The following is a 24,417-nucleotide window of genomic DNA, read 5'->3' as shown; positions in this document are numbered from 1 at the left end:
ATCTTTAAAGCTAAAATTATATGTATTACTCACCAATGTTGAAAATGTAAAAGTAGCCTAGGAAACACTAAAATACATAAAGGCAACCAATATATGATATATCAACAACCGAAACAAAACAAGACCATCGAGACCATCCCTGGCTTTTGTGGCAGACGGAAAAGAGGTCACCTGGACTGAACCATGCCATAATAGCATGAATGGCTCACACACCAAGCTGAACAGCCAGATAAACTGGAACATGGATATAACATCTGTGTCTAGGTCATCAGCAAGGGTAAAAGTGGATGGGAGTGAGGGTAAAAAGAACTGATACCCAGAAAACACTCAGGCAGTTTGGGGGAAGGCATGAGCCCAGGGTGGCATCTCTACCACGCCCATCTTGGGAGTTAGGCAGCACACAGCCCATACCCAAGCCTACCATACAACAGCCATTTCCTTGGTATTTAGTGCAATATCGTGTGCAGAGTTCTCACTACGTACTGAGGGGTGTGTCTGCCAAGGGATTTCCAAAGACTTTCTAGTCTAATCACTGAGATGCCCCATGAGGTCACGTCTTCTGACCACCACCATGAGAGACTGGAAGAACTGAGGCTAGGGAGAGAGCTGTGTTGGTAAAACGCCCGGACGCCAACACGGGAACCCGAGTTCAGTCCCCATGTGTGTAAAAGCTGAGTGTGGTTCACGTTTGTAATCCCAGTGCTGGGGGCGGGAGGGGGGGGACAGGAGAACCCCTGGGGTGGGCTGGCAAGTCAACACAACCTAACTGGGGATCCCAGATTCCTACTAGAGACTGTGCCCCAAAAGCACAAGGACTCCTGAGGAACAACACCCGAAATTGACCTGTTCTCCAGTCTCATACTTGCATGTACATGCACACGCGTGCGCGCGCGCGCGCACACACACACACACAGAGAGAGAGAGAGAGAGAGAGAGAGAGAGAGAGAGAGAGAGAGAGAGAGAGAGAAATAATTACAGTTAGATGCAGAAAGTGTAACTTACCAAGGACGCTCCAAGGTGACTTCACTCTTTGGCCCAGGCTCTTGCTAGCCGCTCTACCTGTGGTTGACAACGGAGGCAGTGGGAAAATTCATTTTAGAACAATAAAGTAAGAGACCTTTTAAGTGCATTCTACAGAGGATAAAAACTTTACAACAGTCTCTCTTCTTTCAAGAATACACGATCCATGAGCCTTATCCCAACCTTTCCTTTGCTGCAGCAGGGATTGGGAATGCCACACCCCTAAATTAGCCAAGCTAACACTAGCTCCCAATTAGCAAAGGCCTTTGTGTGTCTGCGTTTCCAAGGGCACATCACCTGCTGTTAGTTAAATAAGGGAGCTACCGTCAGCGTCAGCGACAGGAAGGACCACACGAAGGTAACTGCTAATTGGACAATGAACCAGTGTCCCCAGGAAGAGCGCAGTCAACCAGCAGGGACCAGGACCTCAGTCTGCAGCCTTGGGAGCATTACTTAGAAGTGATATTCCTTGCTGAAATGACTGGAGGGAAGCAAGCAGAGAAAGAGGGTTCCGGCCCAGACCTGGGAAGGAATAAACCAGCTCTGAAACCCTCAGCTCTTAGTCCCGCAGCCACCCCAGCCTCCTAGGGACCTAAGAAGGCTGTGAAGTTTGAGGTATTTTGCATCTCCTAAACAGAGGCCACAAACTCCTTGAGGCAATACAACAGTATGAATGCGAGAATCAGACCGGATGGAAGCCTTGGCTTCTACCACTCACCGTCGGGTCAATTCCTCAAACCCCTTGAGTCCTCTGAGCGTGTTTCCTCAATTATATAATTAGGGCATGAATAGCATCTACCTTATAAGATCGATGTGAACACTAAACGCAGATTAACCCCCCCCCCCAGCACTCCAGACACAAAGGAGGTTCTTACAGACTCAGGACTGATTGAAAGTAGTGGCAAGGGCTTACACACTAACATGGGCGCTGGGCTCTTTAAAGCCATTTCCTCAGGACTGTCTCAGGAACAACACTTCTTCCCTGAAGCGTCCTTTGTCTCAGGCATGCTCAAAACATCTCTGGAATTGCCTTCAGCATGAATATCCTTGCCAGCCCCTCCTGCATGCTCATTTGGAGCCAAGTGTGGTATTGAGAAGGGCATCCTTTTGGTCACACATGAAGAATGAAGTCCCCAGTCTGGTTTTCATTCCTGTCTCCAGCTCCATTGGTCACCACCTACTGTTTCTCCATCTTCTGTATTTCAGAACTGTATTGTTTCTTGACTGTTCTGCTCTGGTTCCCAGGGCTACTCAAGGCCCCCTGCTCCCAGTGGAATGTCAGAGCCTGGTTTCCATGATCCATGCAGAAATAATCCCATTTATCTGCCAAGCCCAGCTAACACATCCATGAATCTTTTCCGGCCTGAGGCTGTTCAGTGGTGGTGAACACAGATGTGGGAGTCTAGACTCCACAGGACAGGGCTAAAGGGAAGCAGGGAAGCAGCTCAGAGGCCTCAGTGCCTGATGCCAGATCCTCCTCCGTCATGTAACCCCAGGGGAGCTACCTCACATTCCCAGGTCACAGCTACTTCCAAGCTTTGTTTTTCAGATTAGGAAAAGCACTGGGAGAGCGCCTATGTAAATGCTTGTCTGATAAAGTCCAAGGCCCTTGTATCTTGGCAGGGTGGCCAGGAATGCTTTGTCAACCGATTTGCATCTCAGTTTCTTTACTTTAAAATAAGAGTAAGAAAAATATCACCTACTTCATATTGTTGGAATTAAATTAAAAAAGTATGTAATTTGCTTAGTGTATAATGTATGCAAATAAACCTTGTGTAACATAGAATTTCAACAAAGTAATATGCTTGGTCGGATGTGGTGGCACACACCTGTAATCCCAGTCCTTGGGAGGTAGAAGCAGACGGAATCAAGAGTCCAAGGCCAGCCTCAGCTACACAGCAAACTCAAAGCCAGCCTGAGCTAACTATGACCCTGTCTTCAAAAAAATAATGCAAGAAAAACAACAAAAACGGCATGCTAAAAAATAAGAACAAGGGAAAAACTTTTTTTCTTAACTCTATTACGTCACATGCCAATTATGATAGCCTCAACTGGGAATTCCCAGGAGAGACTGCGCCGTTATTTCTTCTACTTTTATAGTAAAGCAAATTCAACTTATAACCAGCATGTGGAAGGGGACCTGGGACTTAAGTAAAAGCCGCAGCTTGTGAAACCATGACTCATAACACAGACCTCGATGTGCAAGACGAACTGAGTCCAGACATATAACAGCAGTCCATTCACCCGGCTGGCTCTCAGCAGGAGGCAATAAAACCCAACCACAGCTCTGCACAGGTCCATATTCTAAAGATGAGACTTCTGACTGTCCCAGAAACTTCATCGCTAGAGGATTCTGACCAGTCTGCAGTCTCAACAGCGCCCATGTCTTCCTGACTCCACAGCATTCCGGGACATGAGTCCTCTCTTGCTGCAGTGCAAAAATAAAACCAGCTTGGTCTACGGTGGTGTGTTCCCTGTTGTCCTTCTTGGTGGCCTTAACATGCTGTAAATGCCACGAGTTTGATACAGTGCTGGGTATTAGGCGGCTAGTTTTTTGAAATATCAGAGGCCCCATCAGAAACCTGGGGAGAACTCCATGGGTCTCCAAGCTTGTACACCTTATAGAATGATACAAACTAGAAATATCTAATAAAGAATGTGGTTGGAGACCTGACTGGCCCTACACATTTACAGCTAACAATGCCCTGTCTGCCATGCAGGAAACCACAAGCTAATCAAGGACACAGTGTAAGACCAGCAAGGTGGCCTGTTTGTCCTTCCTAAAGCATCTTGCACTGAGTCTTGCCCACAGCATTTGCAAAAAAGGAACTTACGGTGACTACAGACAGAGGATTTTGTCCTGCCCACTGTAGACTGGAGGAGAGCTTTTAACAAGAGACCCGATATATGTAATGGTCCAGGAAGCCTGTTGGTAGCATGTAACGGCCACCCTCGACCTGCAAGGATGGCGCGCGACACACCGGAGCTCTTCTCACTGCAGTTTATTCCAGACCTTTTACAATTCTCTCTCTCTTCTCTCCCTCTCTCCAGGCAAAACCTCTCCGAGCCCTTAAGTAGGCACGGGCTGCCAATCCCGGATTGCCAGGTGGGCACTGCCCATAGGTACACACATATGCAGGCAGCTGATAATCATTGCGTGATCATAGCATAGGTCAGGCCTTAGCCATCTCAGGAGTTGATTATACATCTCCATCAGGTGTGACTCCACGCAGCTCGCTACAGTAGCAGGCGCAAGAGAACACTGAGCAGAGAAGCTGCCTAGAAGTTAGCTCTAGAGCTCAGGCAGGGGGAGGGCTCTGGTTACACAGCTAACCGTGGGAAAGGGAATGAGTATCCTCTGAAGAACTAGAAGGACAAGCACGGTGAGCAACTGACGTTTGAGGGAGCGCGAAAGGCCAGAAGCAGAGCCATGCACAATTGCTGCTCACTGACATAGGAACCTGCATTTCACCTGTTTTAATAAACAAAGCAGCCCCACTGATGAGCCTTACACCAGGCAGTGGTGACACCTTTAATCCCAGTGACCACACCGGTTGCCGTAGAAACCAGGCGGTGCATGACGCCTTTAATCGCAGCACTAGAGAGGAATAGAAGATGGGAAAAGATGACTCTCAGTCTCATTCTGAGATTGCTGAAAGCAGGATCGCCGTTTTGGACTGAGGTTGCGGTAAAAGCCAGTGGCTGGCTGCTTTGCTTTTCAGATCTTTGGGAAGAACCCCAACTTCTCTGAGTTTTACCAATCCTCTTTCAGAAACCACGTTGAAATCAAGCAAAAAGCACTGTGGAAGGTCAGAGGCCTTCTATACATTGGAGCCAATGCCCAAAGTCATGGGGTTCTGACTCTTAACTTGGGTCACAGGCAGCTAGCATGGTGTGGCACCGGCCACCGGGGCTGCTTTGGTATCTCACACAGGTCAAATCAAGGCAACAGCAAAGGTCACAGCATTTGCTTAGAGTAGGTTAACCGTGAGCCACTGATTTAGTTCCTTGGCAAGCAGCAACAGTCCATTGGTAAAGCATGCTAGACAAATTTATTTTTAGTTTTGTTTAGAATTTCAATTAAATTCATGTAAACCATGAGAGTCAGAGGCCTTTGATCCCTGCTTGGGCTGGCTGACCACTAGAGTGAATCGCTCATGAGCTGATGGCCGTATTTTAACATTTTTTACTCAGTATTTTCCTGTAGGCAACGCGGCTGGAGACAAAGACAGGTCCGGACCCTTTCTGGCTAAGGAACAACAAAAGCCAAGATTGACCTGATAAGAGTCTGTGTGAACATACAGCATAAATAGCTACTATTTCAGCAGACACCCTTTTTGCTTTCAGGAACGTTAAAGGCAGCTTTGCCTGAGAATCCATCACTACTATGGGAAGGATTTAGAACAAACACAGTAAGTGTAGGCCCGTGACAGGCGCATCAGCACCTTGGGAACGCTGATGTTAAGTTTTCTCAGAGATCATCTGCCAGGAAGAGGAAAACCCAGTATGAACTCCTTTTCCTGGAACTGTGCTGCCAGGTGTCGCTCACTGAACACATGGCTAAACAAGAAACCTTCAGGTCCCTCTCCTAGGACGGCACTCCTAGCCCTTCCTGCTTCTCCAGGCTCACACCAGGCTCCGCAGAGATCCTGGGACTACATTCTCGGAGAGTTGCCAGAAGCAATTAAGTTCGCTCTGTGTTCGTTTTCAAAGAACTAGCAGCTAGGGTAAGAGAGAGCACAAATATTTTCTTCTCCAGAAATGGGTCTTTCCATGGCTGAAACTTTTGGGTCTATTTTCATTAAATTATTTCATGCACAAATCATCAGTGGACAACTGGAAATGATTATTTAATAATTACAATTAGCTCTAATAGAAACAACCCATTAGGGCAATAATCGCACACAGGCCGCAATGGCCATTTTAACTCTGACAATGCCAGCTGGGGCAACTGCTGGGCCCCCTTCTTCAGAGGCCTACAGGCTCCTTCAGCCTCCATATTACTAAAGGATGACATCTTTCTCAATATACTAAGAGGCTAAGTAACTCAAAGACATAGGGCGTTTTCGAACCAATAACCTCAACAGGATGGGGAAGAGGACTTCATTTTAAAACCATAAATTGCTCTTTAAAGAGTAGATTTCCTTATTAGTTTACTGCATCTAGTTTATATTTCCTCCAAATCTAAGTTTACGATAATCTGGACCAGGCTGAGTTACAATGGGCCAGTTAATTGCATTTGAGGAAAGTGTTCTGTTACGATGGGCCAGTTAGGTGGCCTTCTGCACACTCCCTTGGGACATCTCCCCTGACTGGCACCATCCACACTCCCTTGCTGTGAGAGCCACAGTTTTGGATCAGTCCCATCTTGACTAAAGGTCAGAGAGTTCAAACCTATTCTTGCCCCTCAAAGACAAAGAAGACATTTGACCAAAGGTGTGGCTATGGGAAGCCTTGCTCCTCCAAAGGTCAGAGAGTTCAAACCTATTCTTGCCCCTCAAAGACAAAGAAGACGTTTGACCAAAGGTGTGGCTACGGGAAGCCTTGCTCCTCCAAATCCGGACAGCAGGTTGTTAGACTTTGGGCGTGGTTACCAGGTGTTTTGAGATGTAAGGAGGTAATTACTGCTTGTTCCTTGTATCATGGAAGTCATGTGCCCTCCCCCCTTTGATTAGGGTATATAAAGACTGTGGGCAATAAACACGGGCTTTTGTTACAGTCTTCACTGGAAGCCCTCCTGACTCTCTCCTTCCGTCTCCTATTTCTTTCCTCAATCTACACTCCCCTTCTCAGGAACATAGTGACAAGTCCTGACTCTTGCCCTCTCTCTCCTCTTGGCTTTCATCAGTGGACAAACCACCCACAGGTGGAAGGAAGAGTATGACCGCTGTTCCCTCACTTGGCTTATACTGAAGGGTCTGGATAAGCCTCACCCACGTGGCCTCTGCCTGAGATCTTTGCTTGCGGTTACAACCCTTACTAGATCTCATTATTTGTCCTTTCATCCTTTGAACCAAAATAAGAATGGCTTCCCACCCCTGCTGGTTTCTGGCCAGACCACCCCTTTATTTCTAGGGTCTGCAGTAGTCCTTTCACTGAAGGTTCTTCCTTCAAACCCCGGGAAGGAGTTTCCAACCTGCCAAGGCCCCAGTGCAAGCACTTTCAAGGTGAACGCAGAAGGGCTTCTCTCCTGGAGGAGCCACGGGATAAGATGCACATATGTGAGGCAGGAATTACGGGGTGGGGAGTTGGGTGGCCACGAATTTCCACAGAACCTGCTTTCTGGCAAAAAATCTAATGTATTCAATGTCAAAAAATGCAAATACAGATTGATTCAACCTTTTAAGTTCCTACTCCTCATATGAAACAAAGGAATCTCACCCACTCATTCCCACTATCCAAAGACAAAACACAGCAGAAAACACCAGCACCTGCCAAATGCCAGGAACGTGGGTTCTAAGACTCGTGAGTCCCCACAGCCAAGCGAGAGGAATGCTTGCCCATTCGACTTCATTACTGTGCAGTTCGAATAAAAAGCAAATTACATTTTCAGTATCTTCTCTTCCAGAACCGAACTTGCTGTTGTTCAGAAGGAACCATCATTCTTTCAAAACCCAGAGCCAAGTAACAGAACAGAAAAAAATGGAAACCACCGTTCTATGCAAACGTCTCCAGGTTGTCTACTTCCCTGTAAAAGCCTGCTGTCAATTCCGTGACTGCCTGAGGAGACGCCTCCTTCATTCTGTCTGGATATTTGTTTATTTGCAGTTTTCATTGCATTATTAAACTTCCACCAGCATATTTGCTGAACTTGCTACGGGTTGATAAACAGGACGCTTCCAAGGCTAAATGTAAATGTATTCATTCTCCACCCTTCCTTTTGTGTCTGCAGCCAGGAGATGAAACACCCTGACCCCGCTTTCCAGTGTCACGTCAGGTTTACTAAATTGAGGCTGGTGCAGGAGATCTGTCAGTGGCTTGTTCTCCTACATACATGTCTGACCACTGCTCTCCTTCCTGCACCTCTTCCCACGGTAGAAAGCTCCCAGCTGCCTTAACGACCTCCATCTGTTCCTTTAATTTTGTCTCCACCTCTGTAAACAACATTTTGTTCCATTTCTCCAGGATGCTGCAGCTTGCACCCTATGTGCTCCGCTAGGTCCCTGGCTGATAAGCGCTTAACTTGGGAGAAGAGCACAAATGTGCCCATCAAGAGGAAGTGGATCTTGTTAAAAGTGCAGAAACACCACACAAGAAGGGCCGCTAAGAAGACAGAACATCGAGGATTGAACAGAGAGGGTCATTACTGGGAAATCTGGGGCAGTCTGAGCCACCGGCAGCTTAGTTCTATTATACAGATGTCGGCTTGTTAGTCTCGATACTGCATTGTGTTATTTGAGATGTTGACATTAGGGGAGGCTAGAGAAGAGGAGGGGACTCTTCACACTGTCTTTGCAGCTTCACTGGAAAGAGAAAATTATTCCAAAATAAATTATTTTCCTTTCCGGTTATGTACATACATACACATGCATGTGTCTGCGTGTGGGTGAGAACATGTGAGTTCTGGTGCCCACAGAGGCCAGAAAAAGGAATTGGATCTTCTGGAGCTGGGGTTATAGGTGATTCGGAGCTGCCCAACGTGGGAGCTGGGAACTGAACTCAGGTCCTCTGCGAGAGCAGTCAGTGCTCTTAACGGCTGTACCATCTTTCCATTCCCCCTCCCCAAAATGAAATCTTTGTTAAGAAAAACTGGCTTCCCGGATCCCAAGTCAGAGCTTCAGCAGTGGACCCTTAATGGGAGAGTTTGAAAAATATGGTCCTACTGAACCTAGTAACCCAGGTGAGACAAAGACGGAAGTAACTATTTATTAATACTAAATTATTACATAGTTGACTATTTAAAGAAAAAGGCCAATTAAAGCTATGTCAAAGTTCATCTTCTCTTCCAAGGAAGTTAATTAGAATGGTTCTTCCCTAAACAAGTAGCTGAATTCAGTTTTAGAGTGAAAAAGAAGAACCTTGAAAAGACACAAGCAATTGTAGAATGTGACAAAGAGATGGTTGAGCCCTGCTATTCCTCCCTCTCTCTTAAACCAAAATGTTTGTGGTCGGCATCCTTTGGGTCAGGCCAACCACACTGACTTTGCTCACACCTTCCTCTACAGGGAGCCTGTTTCTCTGAGTAGATTTTGACCTCCCTGAGGGCAGGTTTGAAAGTTAGCTCTCTCCTGAGGCTGCCTGCAGCCCAGGTCAATAGATTGAAAATACACATTTCCCTTCTATACTCAAATTTATTTCAGATGAATTCTTACACTCAGCATTTTCTATGTTTCACAGACGTGAGAGGGGATAGGCAGAGGTGGAATGTGAGACTTGCTTTACTCTTACTCTTTCTTTCTCGAAGACCGCTGTTTCGGTTTGAATGAGAACAGCCCTCGCCCTTGTAGGCTCAGAGATTTGAACACTTACTCACCAGGGAGCAGCGCTATTTGAAAGGATTAGAAGTGTGGCTTTGTTGGAGGAAGTGTTTCATAGGGGGTGGTCTTTGAGATTTTAAAACCTATACCAAGCCCAGACACTCTCTTCTTGCTGCCTGCAGATCCTGATGCAGAACTCTCAGCTCCTTCTCTGGCACCATCTCTGCCTGCATGCTGCCATGTTTCCCTGCCATGATGATAAGGACTACACCTCTGAAACTTTAAGTCAGCCCCGGTTAAATGCTTTCCTTTATAAGAGTTGCTGTGGTCATGGTGTCTCCTCCCAGCAATAGAACACTGACTAAGATAGCTCTAGTTGGCTTGGAACCCCCTGTTTAGACTGAGCTGGGCTAGACCTCATGGAGATCTGTCTGCCCCTGCTTCTTGAGAGCAGGCCAAAAATGCCACCTGTTTCATTACAGAATTACACTTCAAGCAGAGTTCTTCCTGGATGTTGGGAGCTTTCCTAGTCCAAAGAATACAACTGGGAGAAAAATGACCTGGTTTGTGGTACTTAAAGCAAACCGGGGTGCACGGGAGGGTACACGATAAACAGCTCTGGGTGCTCCCCCTCCTCCTGCTGTGCCACTCTGATAGGGCAACCTGAGGCTGGATGGGGGACCGAAAGAGGAGGCTAGAGGCACCTGCCTCCAGGAAAAGTTTGGTTTTGCAAGACGCATTTCTGGGTCATGAATGTCGCCCTAAGTTGTGCTGTTCAGAGATATTATTTTGAATTAAAGGCATTAATATAACAAAGATGCGTATTCTGACCTTCACTCTGCTTCCTTAAGACCAGAATTTAAATTAGCCGCACTTAAGGTATCACGATATACCAGAAAGACAGGAGTCTGCAGTGGGAAACTCTGGGCTGGGGGAGAGTGTCAGGACAAAGGAACTTCTGTCCCAGTCACACTTCCCGGTTTACTAGCCTCTGTCAACTTGCCATGTGAGGTCAATTCTTCATGGGAGCTTCATTTCTTATTCCTTATCTGTGTCCTGTAAGATTTGCTTTAAGCAATGTTTGTACTTTACTCGTAGGTCGGTGTGTTTCTGTCCTATGATTCTTTTTTTTAATTTATTTATTTATTAAGGATTTCTGCCTCCTCGCAACCGCCTCCCATTTCCCTCCCCCTCCCCCGATCAAGTCCCCCTCCCTCATCTGCTGGAAGAGCAATCAGGGTTCCCTGACCTGTGGGAAGCCCAAGGACCGCCCACCTCTATCCAGGTCTCCTAAGGTGAGCATCCAAACTGCCTAGGCTCCCCCAAAGCCAGTACGTGCAGTAGGATCAAAAACCCACTGCGATTGTTCTTGAGTTCTCAGTATTCCTCATTGTCCGCTATGTTCAGCTAGTCCGGATTTATCCCATGCTTTTTCAGACCCAGGCCAGCTGGCCTTGGTGAGTTCCCAATAGAACATCCCCATTGTCTCAGTGTGTGGGTGCACCCCTCGCAAGCTTATAATTCATGTTCCTAGAGAAGCTAAATAAGAAGGTGAATCCAAAGACAAACACATAGGCATCCTCATGAATATTAACCTTCATCAGGCGATGAAAGGAGACAGAGACAGAGACCCACATTGGAGCACCGGACAGAAATCTCAAGGTCCAAATCAGGAGCAGAAGGAGACGGAGCACGAGCAAGGAACTCAGGACCTGTCCTATGATTCTTAAGGCAGAAGTGGAGACTCTAAAGGGAAGGCAGTGGAGGGGCTCCTGGTGCATACTTATAACCCCAGCACCTGAGAGGCAGAAGCAGAAAGCTTTGGAATTTAAAGGTCATCCTTGCTTGGTGAGTGCTTGGGGCCAGCCTGAGGTACCGAAGATCCAGTCTTATAAAAACAAAGGACAACACTAACAACCAAGGGGTGGAGTATGGGAAGTTTGCCTTGCCTGTGTTCCCTCAGTCCTTTCGTCTGAAAAGGGTAGGGGCTGAAAACAAACAAAAATCTCTCTGCCTAAGGGAAGTTATTACCCCCCTTGTAGTTCAAATAACGTGGTTAAAGAAGGGCTCGGCAGCCGAGTGTTGCATGAATGCCACACAATAGAAATTAGCAGCTTAAACAGTCCCTGCCTCCTAACTCTAAGGCAAAAAGCTGGTGGTCCGGGGCCTTTCCGTGCAGCAACAATTTCAAACAATAAGAATCTATAAAACCCAATCCTCTCAATTAATTTAACCAGAAATTAATAGAAATTAGATTAGCATCAAAGAATTGTTTAACTAAAAATAAAAGCATCGTAATCTTGCCTGTGTGTGAGAATATGGTATACATTAGCTCAAGTAACAAGGGCACAGAAAACGGAACTGTGGTTGGGAAGGGCTTATGGGATGGTGCAGATGCAGTTCAGGCTTTATAACAGCTGTAGGGGCAAATACGTTTAGAGATCTAACAGAAAGTGAGCACCGAAGTTGATACCTCATGGTACCGCAGGTTCTCATTAAAGTCCATTCTGATGCTAGTGTCAAAAAGGGAGGAGATAATAGATTTGCTCATCTGCTTCTCCATAGTAACCAGTTTTCCATCTAGCCCATAATACTGTTTTAAACCTCAGATACACATGTTACATTGTATCTTCAAGACAGGAACAAAGAACTCCACCAGAGGAGAGAGGGTGCTCTTAGAGAACACAGATCTGTCCTGTTCTCTCGGTAGCCTCATTTTTGCTCCTGAATTAACAGGATGGCTCAACAGCTTTAGCCACTCTCTGAAATGTAAAAGGATTTCTTAGCCAGGGTCACTCACATCTGTTTTATTCAGAAAGAAGCCTTCCGATTAGAGATGAAAGAGAAGCTGTCCCAGTCAATGCGAACGTACCCAAACCACAGAGCAATTTTCAGCAGACGTCTTGAGAAAGATTATTCTGGAGAGAAGTTCTGAAAATCAGCTTTACTGCCTCAGATAAATACTGTTTCTATTCTCGGCCTCTGAGGTAGAAAATGTTCCTTCAAACCGTTTACTGTCTTTGTGTCTGGAGAAGTCGGTGAGCTTCCAAAGGCTGTCTTTGGATGCCATGGTAACCGCACGATTCCGGTCAATTCTATCTTGTCTAGGGTAGAGTTTGAGGAATTTCAAAATGTTGCCTGAGAAAATAAGTACTAGGGATACATGCCACTGGCAGGAATAAACTGGACGTGGGACACACCATTCTTGGCTTTTGGGTTCCCAGTGCCTCAGAACAACAATGAAGCACAAAGCTAAATCAAAGACTCAGGGCGGTGCAAGCCAGTTATAAAATACTTAGAAATTGTGGCTGGAGGGACAGCTCAGGGTTAAAGAACACTTGTTACTCTGGGAGAGGGTCCATGTTTGGTTCCCAGCACCCACATGGTGGCTCACAACCATCTGTAACTCCAGTCGCAGAGAAGCCTGCATCCTCTACTGAATTCTGCAGACACTGCGTGAACTCCATGTGTATGCATGCAGGCAGGCATCCAGGTGGCTCAGCGGTTAAAAGCACATACATTCTTCCAGAGGACCTGAGCTAGATTCCCCATATCCCCACTTTATGACCAACCCCCACTTCATCTCCTGGATGGACACTTAGACAGATGGATGGATAGACACGGACACACACACCCTTTCTTCTCGGCATAATCCAAGAATATGACAGAATTTCTGTGGAAGTCTCGATGTCCAACCCTGAGTCAATTCTGTAGTCTTTGTTCTCTGCTCCAACACTGAAAACTCCAGAAGAAGCACGCATCCTCACAACACCTTGGAGGAAGCCATGAGCAACCGGCAAAAGTGAACTTGGCAATCAAAGTGTTAAGTTCCTGAGAAAGGGACCGCCCCTTCAGTGTCTTAACTGCCGATTACCTCACCAAGTGCAATCAATCACTGATGCAAGGAGTTAATTCCAGGAATAAGGAATGGGAACTGTCAGTGTGCACTTGACAGTCATCTTTTAAAATTCTCATGCCTGGCTTATGTGCAGATAAGCACATGAGCAGTGTGTGCGCTATTCTGAAATAAAGCATTCCTATCAAGGAGCCTCAGATGAGAAGCTTCCCGCTAATAGCTGGTAAAGGGCACTCTGGATTCAGAATGACAAACCCCTTGAAACGTACAGCCTGCCACATTTTAATTTAAGACAACCTTTTTTAGACAACAGAAGAACTTCAAATGGCCAAAAGACACTTAAGGTCATGCTCAACTTCCTTAGCGATCAGGGAAATGCAAATCAAGACAGCTTTAAGATACCATCTTACACCTGTCAGAATGGCTAAAATAAAAAACACCAATGATAGCCTTTGCTGGAGAGGTTGTGGAGAAAGAGGTACACTCATCCATTGCTGGTGGGAATGCAAACTTGTGCAACCACTTTGGAAAGCAGTATGGCGGTTTCTCAGGAAATTCGGGATCAACTTACCCCTGGACCCAGCAATACCACTCTTGGGAATATACCCAAGAGAGGCCTTATCATACAACAAAAGTATATGCTCTACGATGTTCATAGCAGCATTGTTTGTAATAGCCAGAACCTGGAAACAACCTAGATGCCCTTCAATGGAAGAATGGATGAAGAAAGTATGGAATATATACATATTAGAGTACTACTCAGCAATAAAAAACAAGGACTTCTTGAATTTTGCATGCAAATGGATGGAAATAGAAAACACTATCCTGAGTGAGGTAAGCCAGACCCAAAAAGAGGAACATGGGATGTACTCACTCATATTTGGTTTCTAGCCATAAACCAAGGACATTGAGCCTATAATTAGTGATCCTAGAGAAGCTAAATAAGGAGAACCCAAAGAAAAACATATAGGCATCCTCCTGAATATTAACCTTCAGCAAGCGATGAAAGGAGACAGAGACAGAGACCCACATTGGAGCACAGGACTGAAATCTCAAGGTCCAAATCAGGAGCAGAAGGAGACGGAGCACGAGCAAGGAACTCAGGACCGCAAGGGGTGCACCCACACACTGAGACAATGGGGATGTTCTACTGGGAACTCACCAAGACCAGCTGGCCTGGGTCTGGAAAAGCCTGGGATAAAACCGGACTCTCTGAACATAGCGGACAATGAGGACTACTGAGAACTCACGAACAATGGCAATGGGTTTCTGATCCTACTGCACGCACTGGCTTTGTGGGAGCCTAGGCAGTTTGGAGGCTCAACTTACTAGACCTGGATGGAGGTGGGGGTTCCTTGGACTTCCCACAAAACAGGGAACCCTGATTGCTTTTCGGGCTGAGTGGGGGGGGACTTAATTGGGGGAGGGGGAGGGAAATGGGAGGCGGTAGCGGGGAAGATACAGAAATCTTTAATAAATAAATTAAAATAAAAAATAAAATAAAATAAAAATAAATAAAATAAAATTAAGACAGTGTATCAATATCTCACTAGACCTTAGGGGAAGCCACCTTTAAGGCTCCCTCAAGTAGGAACCGACCTTAGATCATGTCTGCGTTTCTCAAATGAGGATCCCCACTCTAGACAGAAAAGCAAGTACCAAAGAATCCTGCAACATATGACTTCCCAAAGAATAAAGTGAGCATTCCATCAGGCAACGGCCCCCTTGAGGTGTGACATTTGCATGAACGGATGCCTGTATGGGTGCCCCTAATGGAGGCATAAGGACATGGGATGTTCTTCCCTTAGCCCAGCAACAAACCTCCTCAGAGCTGGGTGGGGACCGCTGTCCTGGCAGAGGATTGTACCACACAGGATGCCAACCTCATAGCAACCCAATGTCGCCTGATTCTGCTACGGATGTAATAATATCTGACAAGAGGCTGATTGGACAGCACACGATGCTATTTTCTCTAATTAAGGAACTCTCGAGAAAAGCCCAAAATAGCCACAAAGCACTGTCAGCAAAGCAATCAGCGGTGACAATTATCTGTCAACTTAAACTCCTGGGTGAGCCTTTGTGAGAAGCTGGACCAGTTGCTAGAAATTTACAAATCAGCATCGCAGCAGAAGTCAGGGATGACAAGGACGCAAAGGGGAACAAGGCAGGCTGCTCACCCATGGCAAGTTTCTCCTCAGAGGGGAACAGCAGCATGCAGGCTGGAGGAGCCCAGTCTAAGGGAATGCGCACGTGTGCATGTGTGTGTGCATAAGTCTTTGTGTATGCATGAGCGCATGTGTGCACATGCATGCGTGCATGTGTGTGCATGTGTACATGCATGTGTGCGTGTGTGTGCATGCGTGTGCATGTGTGTGTTCTAGAAGGCTTTGTAGAATATTCAAATGGAATCCTGCAGTAGCTTGAAGTTCGCTGGCCATGGCCTGGGATGCTAACACATCCTGAATCACGCAGTCCTTTATCGGGAGCCATTCTCATCCCACCCATTCTTTAACATCTATAAGTAGAACATGCCCCTCCTTTATGTGGGTACCAACGTTCACCACACATGCGTTCTCCCTCCGTTGGCTTCCCTAACAGATGACCATCTATACTAGGAGGCAATCAGGAGCCCGATCTCAGTGAGCTCCAGGCCAGCCAGGGCTACACAGAGAGACTCAAATCTAAACAGTAGGCATTTCTCACAGCGCTAAGGGGTGAGAAGTCCCAGGCAAAATCCTATGGGAACCAGGCCTTCAGCGAGCGATGAGCTTCTTTTGGCTTCTTTAGCAGGGCACTAACACCATCCCTGAGGGCTTCCCTAGGCTCCAGTCCTCTCCCAGACCTCAGCAGTGGGTTCATTCACCATCCCTTAGAAGAGAAAGCCCCAGAAAGATTACTGTTAGAAGGAGCTGGGCACTCGAGAGCTAGAAGGGCAAAGCTCACAGGACTATGAGAATTAAAGCATTCCACATGTAAACCAGTGATAATTGTTCTGTTAAATTGAATAATCTTACTATGAGATGTATTTAAGTGTTTTAATTCTCTGCCTTATACCCCGGGGTATCGTCAAGGAGACTTACCTTCACAATATTTTGATATGAAGGATTTTAATCTTATTACTAGGAGTGCATGCAACTATAAAAAATAGAAATAGTGATTATGTAAAATACTGCTTCTCAAACATTCAAGTGCTTAAGAACCATTCTCATTAGTCTTTTGACAGGGAAGGGTATGACTCACTAAGTCTGAGGTAGTAACTGTGATGCTGTATTTCTCTTTTAAAGTTGTGGGTTACCACCCCTCCCCCATATCAAGCCCCGGACCCTGTGCATGCTGGGAAGAGCCCCACCACTGCACTACAGACAGCCCCAGCCCACACTTCATATTTCCAAAAGGCTTTCAGGGGTGCTGTTTGGGTGGCCCCATGGTGGCTCCTGGAGCTACCAGAGTGAATTCAAACCACAACCATGGAGCAGTTGCAGCCCATGCCTAGAATCCCAGCACTGAAGAGACTAAGAGAGGATTACTACTGCAAGTTAGAAACTAGCCTGTGCTAACCAATGGATTATAGGGCTAACCTGGGCTACAGAGTAAGACCCTGTCTCAAAGATAAATAAGGAAGGCAGGAAAGATGTTGAGGAGCCCCGGTGACCGGTCCGCAAATGGCCTTAAGTCATTGAGCTTTGTCCAGAACTAGGAGGACGCACTCCTCAGCTCCTTCATCATTAGTGACCCTTCCTCAGCACCCTTCCTTTCACAGCCTCTTCTGGAGCTGGGAGCTGCTGAGCACGCTCTATTGTCTCATTCTTAACTCATTCATTGGTCTCTTTCTGACGTCCCTTCCACAAAAACATTTAAGGTTGGAAAAAGCAAGCCTTTCTCCTCTCCTTACCCTAGGGATAATCTCTCCTATCCTGTCTCTACTACTGTAGGCACAAAAGAAAGAAAAATGTCAAATACTGTAGCTCAGGAGAAGAGTAAGATTTGAGTCTTCAGTTTGCCTAGTAAGCATTAAGTGGTGAATTGTTTGTTTGTTTTGTTCCGTTTTCCAAGACAGGGTTTCTCTGCGTAGCCCTGGCTGTCCTGGAGCTCACTCTGTAGACCAGGCTGCCCTCCAACTCAAAGCTCTGCCTACCTCTGCCTCCCAAGTGCTGGGATTAAAGGCATGTACCATCACCCCCCCAGCTAGGTTGTGATTTTTGTTGTTTTCTTTTGATTCAAGTTTTGTTCATTTCTGATTGGCATTTTTATTTACAGCCAAAATTTTCCTTTAATGCAAGTGATTATTAAACTCTTTAAATCATACACAGTTGTATGTAATAGAGAGTCACGGTAAATATCACTCTCATAATTAATAAAGTTATGCCTCATTTGAGTCCATCAGAAGGCAATGGTCTCAAGGCAATTATAAGAATTAACTTGTTAAATGTGGCACGTCCCTCCTTGGAGAAAAGAACACATAAAATATCACTGCTGTCCAGACATAGTAGGAAAAGGTGGCCATCAGAAACCCAAGAGAGAAACAGCTAAAATGGAATGGAGTCTAAAAGGCCAAGTGTGGTCTCCTTGGCCGCCTGGAATTCCTGGGAGCCTCACGGAGTCTATAAACCCCTCTTGTGCTGTTCCCCATGGATCTGCCATGGCATTCATGAGAAAGACTAAGGGCAAAGTTAGAGACTAGAGAATGCCCCCTTGTACTTAGAAACAGGAACAGGACTCGGTCTCTTCCCAGAATGATATTTCATGGTGAGCCACAGCTTTCAAACACAGAACAACAGAATACCTCCTCAGCCCTCCACTGTCCACAGGGAATAGCCCTGGGAATGGACAGAAACAAAAGCTTGCCATCTGCCCAACGGAAGAACAAAAAACTCCCCAGTGTCTCTGCGCTTACACAAAGGAAAAGCCACAGAGGGAGGACCAGGCCACTCTCTCCACTTCAAACACCTGTCGGAACAAGGCAGAGATCCCCTGCTCAACGCTCACACAGCCCTGTCTCCAAGCCAGGACACATCAGGCTGCCTAAGAAGAAGACTGGGCCAGGAGAACTGACCACCACAGCTTCTCCCCACACAGAGCAAAGCAACCTCACTGCTCGAGATGAACGTAAAGAAGACTCCCTAGGCAGAGCAGCTATCCAGTCAGCTGAAAGCTAATGAAACCTTCGACAATAAAAGCTTAGTGCATTGGACCCACCCGGGCAAAGGTAATTCCTACCCCCCGGTTCTCTAGTGCGGAGCCGTGAGCAGCTGTGGGTCCAGTTTCACCCACGCTCATCACGAACCTCTAATGTTGGCAGACTGTAGCGAGACTGACCCGGCCCCCACACCAGCAGCCTGACAGGACAGTGCCCAGTGCTCAGCATTACCCTCGTCATCCACTGCTCTTCTACGAACACTGTCCCACATGCTATGAAAATTACAAGCTGCTTGAAAAAAGAGAAAAGAAAAGCCAAGTCATTGTCAAGATAAAGCAAACAACACAACTAGGGTGGAGTGACCTATATGTTGGTACGGAGAGAGGCTTCAAGAGCACCGTCAAAATATGTTGAAGACTCAGAGAAAAGAAGGGTAAAATGCAAGCAAAATGGGGCACTCTGGTAGGTATGGGGAGTTATAAAGGAGTCAGGTGGGATTTCCAGAAATAAAATGAGCTCTCATAAGTGAGGAAATTTGCTGGGCACAGACCTGCAATGCAGGTGGGGCCAGAATCACCAGCTTCAGGCCTGCTTGGACCGCATAGAGAATAGTGATGAGACAGAAATGAAAATGCCTTAGAGTTAACAAAACAGAGGCTCAAAAAGGACTCTTCAAAGTTATAAGAGAAAGAATGAGGTGTCTTGTTCCTCCTGTTTCTCTTCTCTTCCTCCCTCTCCGCTCTTTCTTTTGAGGTAAAACCTAACTACTTAGCTCGTGCAGACTTGAACTCACAGCAATCCTACTGCCTCAAGTTTCCCTCGAACACAGAGCCAGCTTCTGAGGGCGTCTGGAGCACCACCACCTGTAAACAAACTGGCCGCAGTCCACAGCACCTGTCGTTTCCTGACTTCAGAGCACATGGGTTTGCGCTGGAACCATCATCCTGATCTCCAACCAGGAGCAAGACCATTAGAGAGATCTCATGCTGGGCTGTGGAAGGCTCTCAGAAGAGCAAGCAATCATGCTGGGCTCGAATGAAAGCCCATCTGGAAAGAGGCAAAAATAAGTTTCCAGAGAAATATGTTTGTTTTCATCTTCCCAGTGAGTCGGGTTATTTCCAAGAGGCTCTGTCGAGTGAAGGAAGACTCTGACTTTTGCCAAATAACAGAGAGGAGGAAGAGGGAGGCTAGGCACCTGACCATTCTCCACAGAGTTCAGATTGGAGAGTGGGGGGGAGGCAGAGCGGTCACTAATTAGTCAGCCAGAAAACTGTAACCATATTGCCTAAACTCTTTTCACGGGTGACACTTTCTCCCAGGAGTTTGGGTTAAGTTCATCATCAAGGAACCTTCCAGCTTGCAAAATATGTGACTCTCTAACTGGAAAAGAGACTCCCAAGTTCAGAGGCCAAGGACTAGACACTGAAACGTGACGCACACAAGAAGTCCTACCATTATCAGCCAACAGTTCCAGCCTGACAAAGAACAGAGAAGAAGAAGCGCTATGCACGGGCTTGGCCTGACGCCTGCCTAAGCCCCCGGCACATTCCCGCCTCAGGTTTGCAGGATGCTATCCAGCTAGGCTATCCCATGCATCCTGAGAATGCTCATCCATAAAAGGCACTCTCTGAAGTGGCCTTCATAACATTATCTAGGGCTAGTCCAACCACACTGCCCTTTTCGACCGCTGACCCAGCTCACGACGAGAACGCTCTAAACTCCGTGTTTTGTCGTGTCAAGCCTAAGTCCGACTGCTGTCGGGTCCTCATAAAGAAGAGCAAAAACCAGAGGTTGACGTGTGGACCTTGTGGGAAACTGAGTGGGGAGAAAGCAGAATGTGGCAAGCTTCATCGTAAGAGCTAATCCTTAAAAATAAAACAAGCAAACAAACAAGAAGTCATCCTCTAAAAAGGCCAAAAACATGTATTTTCAAATTTATGAAGTCGAGTGTCTCTCAAACACATTCAGAAAAAGTCTATCATGAGTCACTCTGAGTCAAGCAATCTGTCCATTATAAAATGCGAAAACTCTTTCATGAATAGTTCACATGCCTCCAGTTCCTTCAATAAATGCTGTGTTAACATATCAAAGATATTCAGTCAGGACTTTATTAACCTCAGGAAGCACTAACTAGATAGCTATTGCATAACATCAGGCTGGCTCTCCCGTGAGCTCTGAGCACTGATGGAGGCACGCTGCATGCAGCATCCCTTAATGGAGTCAGCTCCTTCTCTTCCTGTGTCTTCATCGTCACATGAGACAGGATGTGATGTTCCTCCTACAGTCACTTTCAGTAAGGAAGCCCTACGGCTCGTGACTACTGAGCAATCCAGCTCCCATTCTCCATTCTGATCACTTTTGCTTTGGATCGGTGTGCCCATGACCTATGTCCCATGACCCTTGTGTGATCCAAGAGACTCAGCACGTATGTAGACCACAGTGTCATAGTGCAATGTCAGACGGTTGGGCACTCCTGCCTTAGAGGTGGCCTTTAGCATCCGTTTAGTGGTCATACGCCAGCTCCCCCAGACTTTAGTGTTGTCAACCAACTCATCCATCTTTGAGACTGATCTTTCTGAAACTCCACCCTTGGTCATGCCCACTCAACTGCCTCCAGGATAAACTCAAAATTCAAGATTCAACATGGTGTACTCCCCATGTCCATGGCTCCAGTTTTATGAAACTTCTTATGGTTTTCTAGTTATCATACTTGAGACTTCCCATCCTAACAAGCCTTCTGGCTCCTATGTTACCTTCAACACGGTCACTCCCTTCTCTCTGTCTACATCTCTAATCTCTATCTTTATTTCTCCTTTCTCTCTTCACCCTCCTTATTCCCCCCTTCTCTCTTGTTCTTGCCCCCCCCCCACTATCCATCGCTCTGAAAGGCCTATTCCCTCATCAGCAAAGTCAAGTCTGCAAGACAGAGACATTTCCCATCTACCAACCTGCTGCTTATCTTGAATTCATTTTTCTTTCTCTGTTTGAATGGGATTCCCTTGGAGAGACTGTTGCAAAGGGCATTTCTCTCCAGCATGTGTTTCTCACCCATGCCCGTCATTGCATTTACCACAATGATGGTTCTGTCTCTGAGTGTGGCTACTGCCTCAGCGCTTTCCAAGTTCAAGGCACGCTCATCACCTTTTCGAAGTAGTAATTGTTCGGACACATGTTTATCCTTGTTTATCCTCAGAGGTTAACACAGTGCCTAGTGCTTAACACCAGATTATTTTTTAAAGATTTTTTTTATCTTGCTTTAGTTACATATATGTGGGAGGATGGTGCATGAAAGTGAGGGCAGACTCCTGCAGAGATCAGAAGAGGCCATCTGATCCCCTGTGTCTGGAGTCACAGGTGACTGTGAGCCACCCAACACAGGTAACTCGGAGCTGCTCGTCAGTCCTCTGCAAGAATGACAAGTGCTTTCAATCACCGAGCCATCTCTCTAGCCCAATACACGTTTTTAAAACCACTGTGTGATAGCAACAGCCTCCTCCCTTCCTTTATCAAGAAGCTTTGGATTGTTTCTACTGTGAAGGTAAAAGGGGCCACTGGCTCCCTTGCAGCTCAGCAGTGCTGTGTGCTGACGTAATCAGAGCTCCTGTGAGGTCGAACACACATCTGTGTGGTTCTCCTGCTACACCACAGCTTCTCAGACAGAAATCTTTGCACATGTGGGTCTTTTAACAAAAGAGGTGCAGAGCGAACATATGTCCATCCAGGGGTGCCAGTTGTGAAGGTTCAAAACAATGCTAGCAAGATTATTTTGTATATTAAGGTACATGTTAGAGGGGTTTCCCAACACAAATAACAAGCATGTGCTTGTTTATTCATAGAAAATTCTAGCTGGAGCAAGAGAAAAGGACATAATTATGTGATGCTATTTTTAGGTTCTCTCCCCATGCTACTGATCTCTCCTCAGAATCTGGCAGCACACCTACAAGTTGCAGACATTCAATAAAAGCTGGATGAATACGTGAATAGGTTAATGAAAAGATAAATAATAAGTAAAAACTGTATGTTTCATACCATCAAAGGATTTACCAGCTAGAGAGAGAGAAAAAACCAGCATACAGATCAAGTTTCTGATTTCTCTACAGGCATCTTCTTTTTTAGTTTAAGCCCAATTAAATCGTCTTTGTTGTAGGGCAGGACTCATGCATACATCTTCCCACTCTGTTTATTTATAATTTTACTTTGGGGGATCTTTCCAGCCAGAATGGACTGCAAAGAAACGAGCCATGGGAGGCAAGAAGGCCGTTCGGCTCAACATGACCCAGTAGCTGGTGTTGGCTCAAACTTGAGGAATCTAATGCTAAGTGGTTTATTTCAGGCATATTTAAGCACAGAGCAACTTGGTGAAAAGTATTCTGGTGACAATTAACTCAATTCCAAGTGCACAACAAACCAGACATAAATTTCTTTGAGGAACGAAGTAAGCTAAATACAGATCACACTTGACTGATCTGTCCATCAGGACATGTCCATAAAGATGGGTTCAATAGATTTACTGAGAGAAACAAATTTACAATAAAAGTTTGGGGGAGCATCTGGAGCCCGAAGTCTCTAGCCAAACAAGTCACCAGGCTAAAGAGAGCTTCTGCGTCCAGTCTCTGGCCAGATAACAGGTTTAACATTCTTCCCTTGAAGGAGCAACCCTCTGTGTGGGGCATTCCAGGTTCCCCAGTGCTTACCCATGAGTACAAAGAGCTCTGTGCCTTCTACATTTATTCATGTGGCAGAGCCGGTGGCAGGGTCTGTAGCCACCAAAGCAAGAATTTGCCTTGGGTTGCAGGTACTCTTGGGGCTTAAGTCCACTGCCCTGGACTAAATACCCAATCTCACCACTATCACCTTCTCTGTAAATATTGCCCTGTCAGAAGTATCCTCATTTGGATCATAGACCTCTGATCTGCTAAAATCCCTTTCAGATATTCTAAGGCATCAGAACAGAGCCAGAAGAAAGCTTTTCCTCCTATAGACATTAATATTTTCTCCTCTGAAGGGAAAGGACTATGTATGGGTTGTCCCTGAAGACTAAATATCCCAAGGGGAGGTCACATTTAGGGATCCGCCCTGTGAAAGAGGCCAGGAAAAGAACACAGTGTTGACTGGTATCTGTAACGACTGAAGAAAACCAAACTCATGACCACAACAGAACCTTTTAGAAAGCTCCTTCGAGTCTTTCCACTTCCTTCCAAACTCACCAAGTCTCAGAGTTGGGGAGAAGGACACAGGAAGGAACCAATGCACTATTGCCCATCCAAAGAGGAGTCTGTGAGAAACATGGGGAATGAGTCTGGAGAGAAAACATAGCCATAGGAGTTCATGCTTTCCCCCTAGACAGTAGGGAATGTGTGTTTCTATGTGTACATATGTGTGCGGATGAGTATTTATGCATATCTGCGTGTGTGAAAGGGTTTGTGTGTGTGTTCCTGTATGTCCAATGTGTATGGGTGAGTACACACTCATGTCTATATGCATGTGTGTTCATGTGTGTGTTCCTGTGTGTACATATGTGTGTGGGTGAGTACACATGTCTATATGCATGTGTGTTCATGTGTGTGTTCCTGTGTGTACATATGTGTGTGGGTGAGTACACATGTCTATATGCATGTGTGTTCGTGTGTGTTCCTGCGTGTACATATGTGTGTTCATGTGTGTACATATGTGTACATATGTGTGTTCATATGTGTACATATGTGTGTTCCTGTGTGTTCCTATGTGTACATATGTGTATATGCATATATATCTTTGTGTATCTCACATGCTGATTTGGCTGGGCTGACTAGCCAATGAGTCCCTAGGAATCTACCTACTCACTAGAGCTGGGGTAACAGCCGTACACTCTCATGCCAGGTCTCCTCCCCCCGCTCCCCGTGTGTGTATGTCTATGTGTCTTGGGTATTGAACTCAGGACTTCCACTTAAATGGCAAGCTCTTTACTGAGTGAGAGATCATCCTCACCCTGTCAAAGGCTTGGGAGT

At 46.1% G+C, this 24,417-nt stretch overlaps 1 protein-coding gene across 6 annotated transcripts in view; it reads right to left on the bottom strand.

Annotated features, from left to right (window-relative positions):
- Positions 1 to 24,417, bottom strand: part of Ncald (neurocalcin delta) — a 346,834-nt gene that overhangs the window by 232,248 nt on the left and 90,169 nt on the right. For all 6 annotated transcript variants that reach the window (XM_075961176.1, XM_075961171.1, XM_075961170.1 and 3 more), the window contains exon 2: positions 1,003 to 1,059. The gene's annotated coding sequence lies outside the window, so the exon portion shown is untranslated. The remainder of the gene's footprint in view (positions 1 to 1,002; positions 1,060 to 24,417) is intronic.

The sequence above is a fragment of the Microtus pennsylvanicus genome, chromosome 2 (assembly GCF_037038515.1).
Source record: "Microtus pennsylvanicus isolate mMicPen1 chromosome 2, mMicPen1.hap1, whole genome shotgun sequence".
NCBI classification, from domain to species: domain Eukaryota; kingdom Metazoa; phylum Chordata; class Mammalia; order Rodentia; family Cricetidae; genus Microtus; species Microtus pennsylvanicus.
The sequence above is the reverse complement of the archived record's forward strand: the minus strand, read 5'-3'. Positions and strand labels throughout refer to the sequence as shown.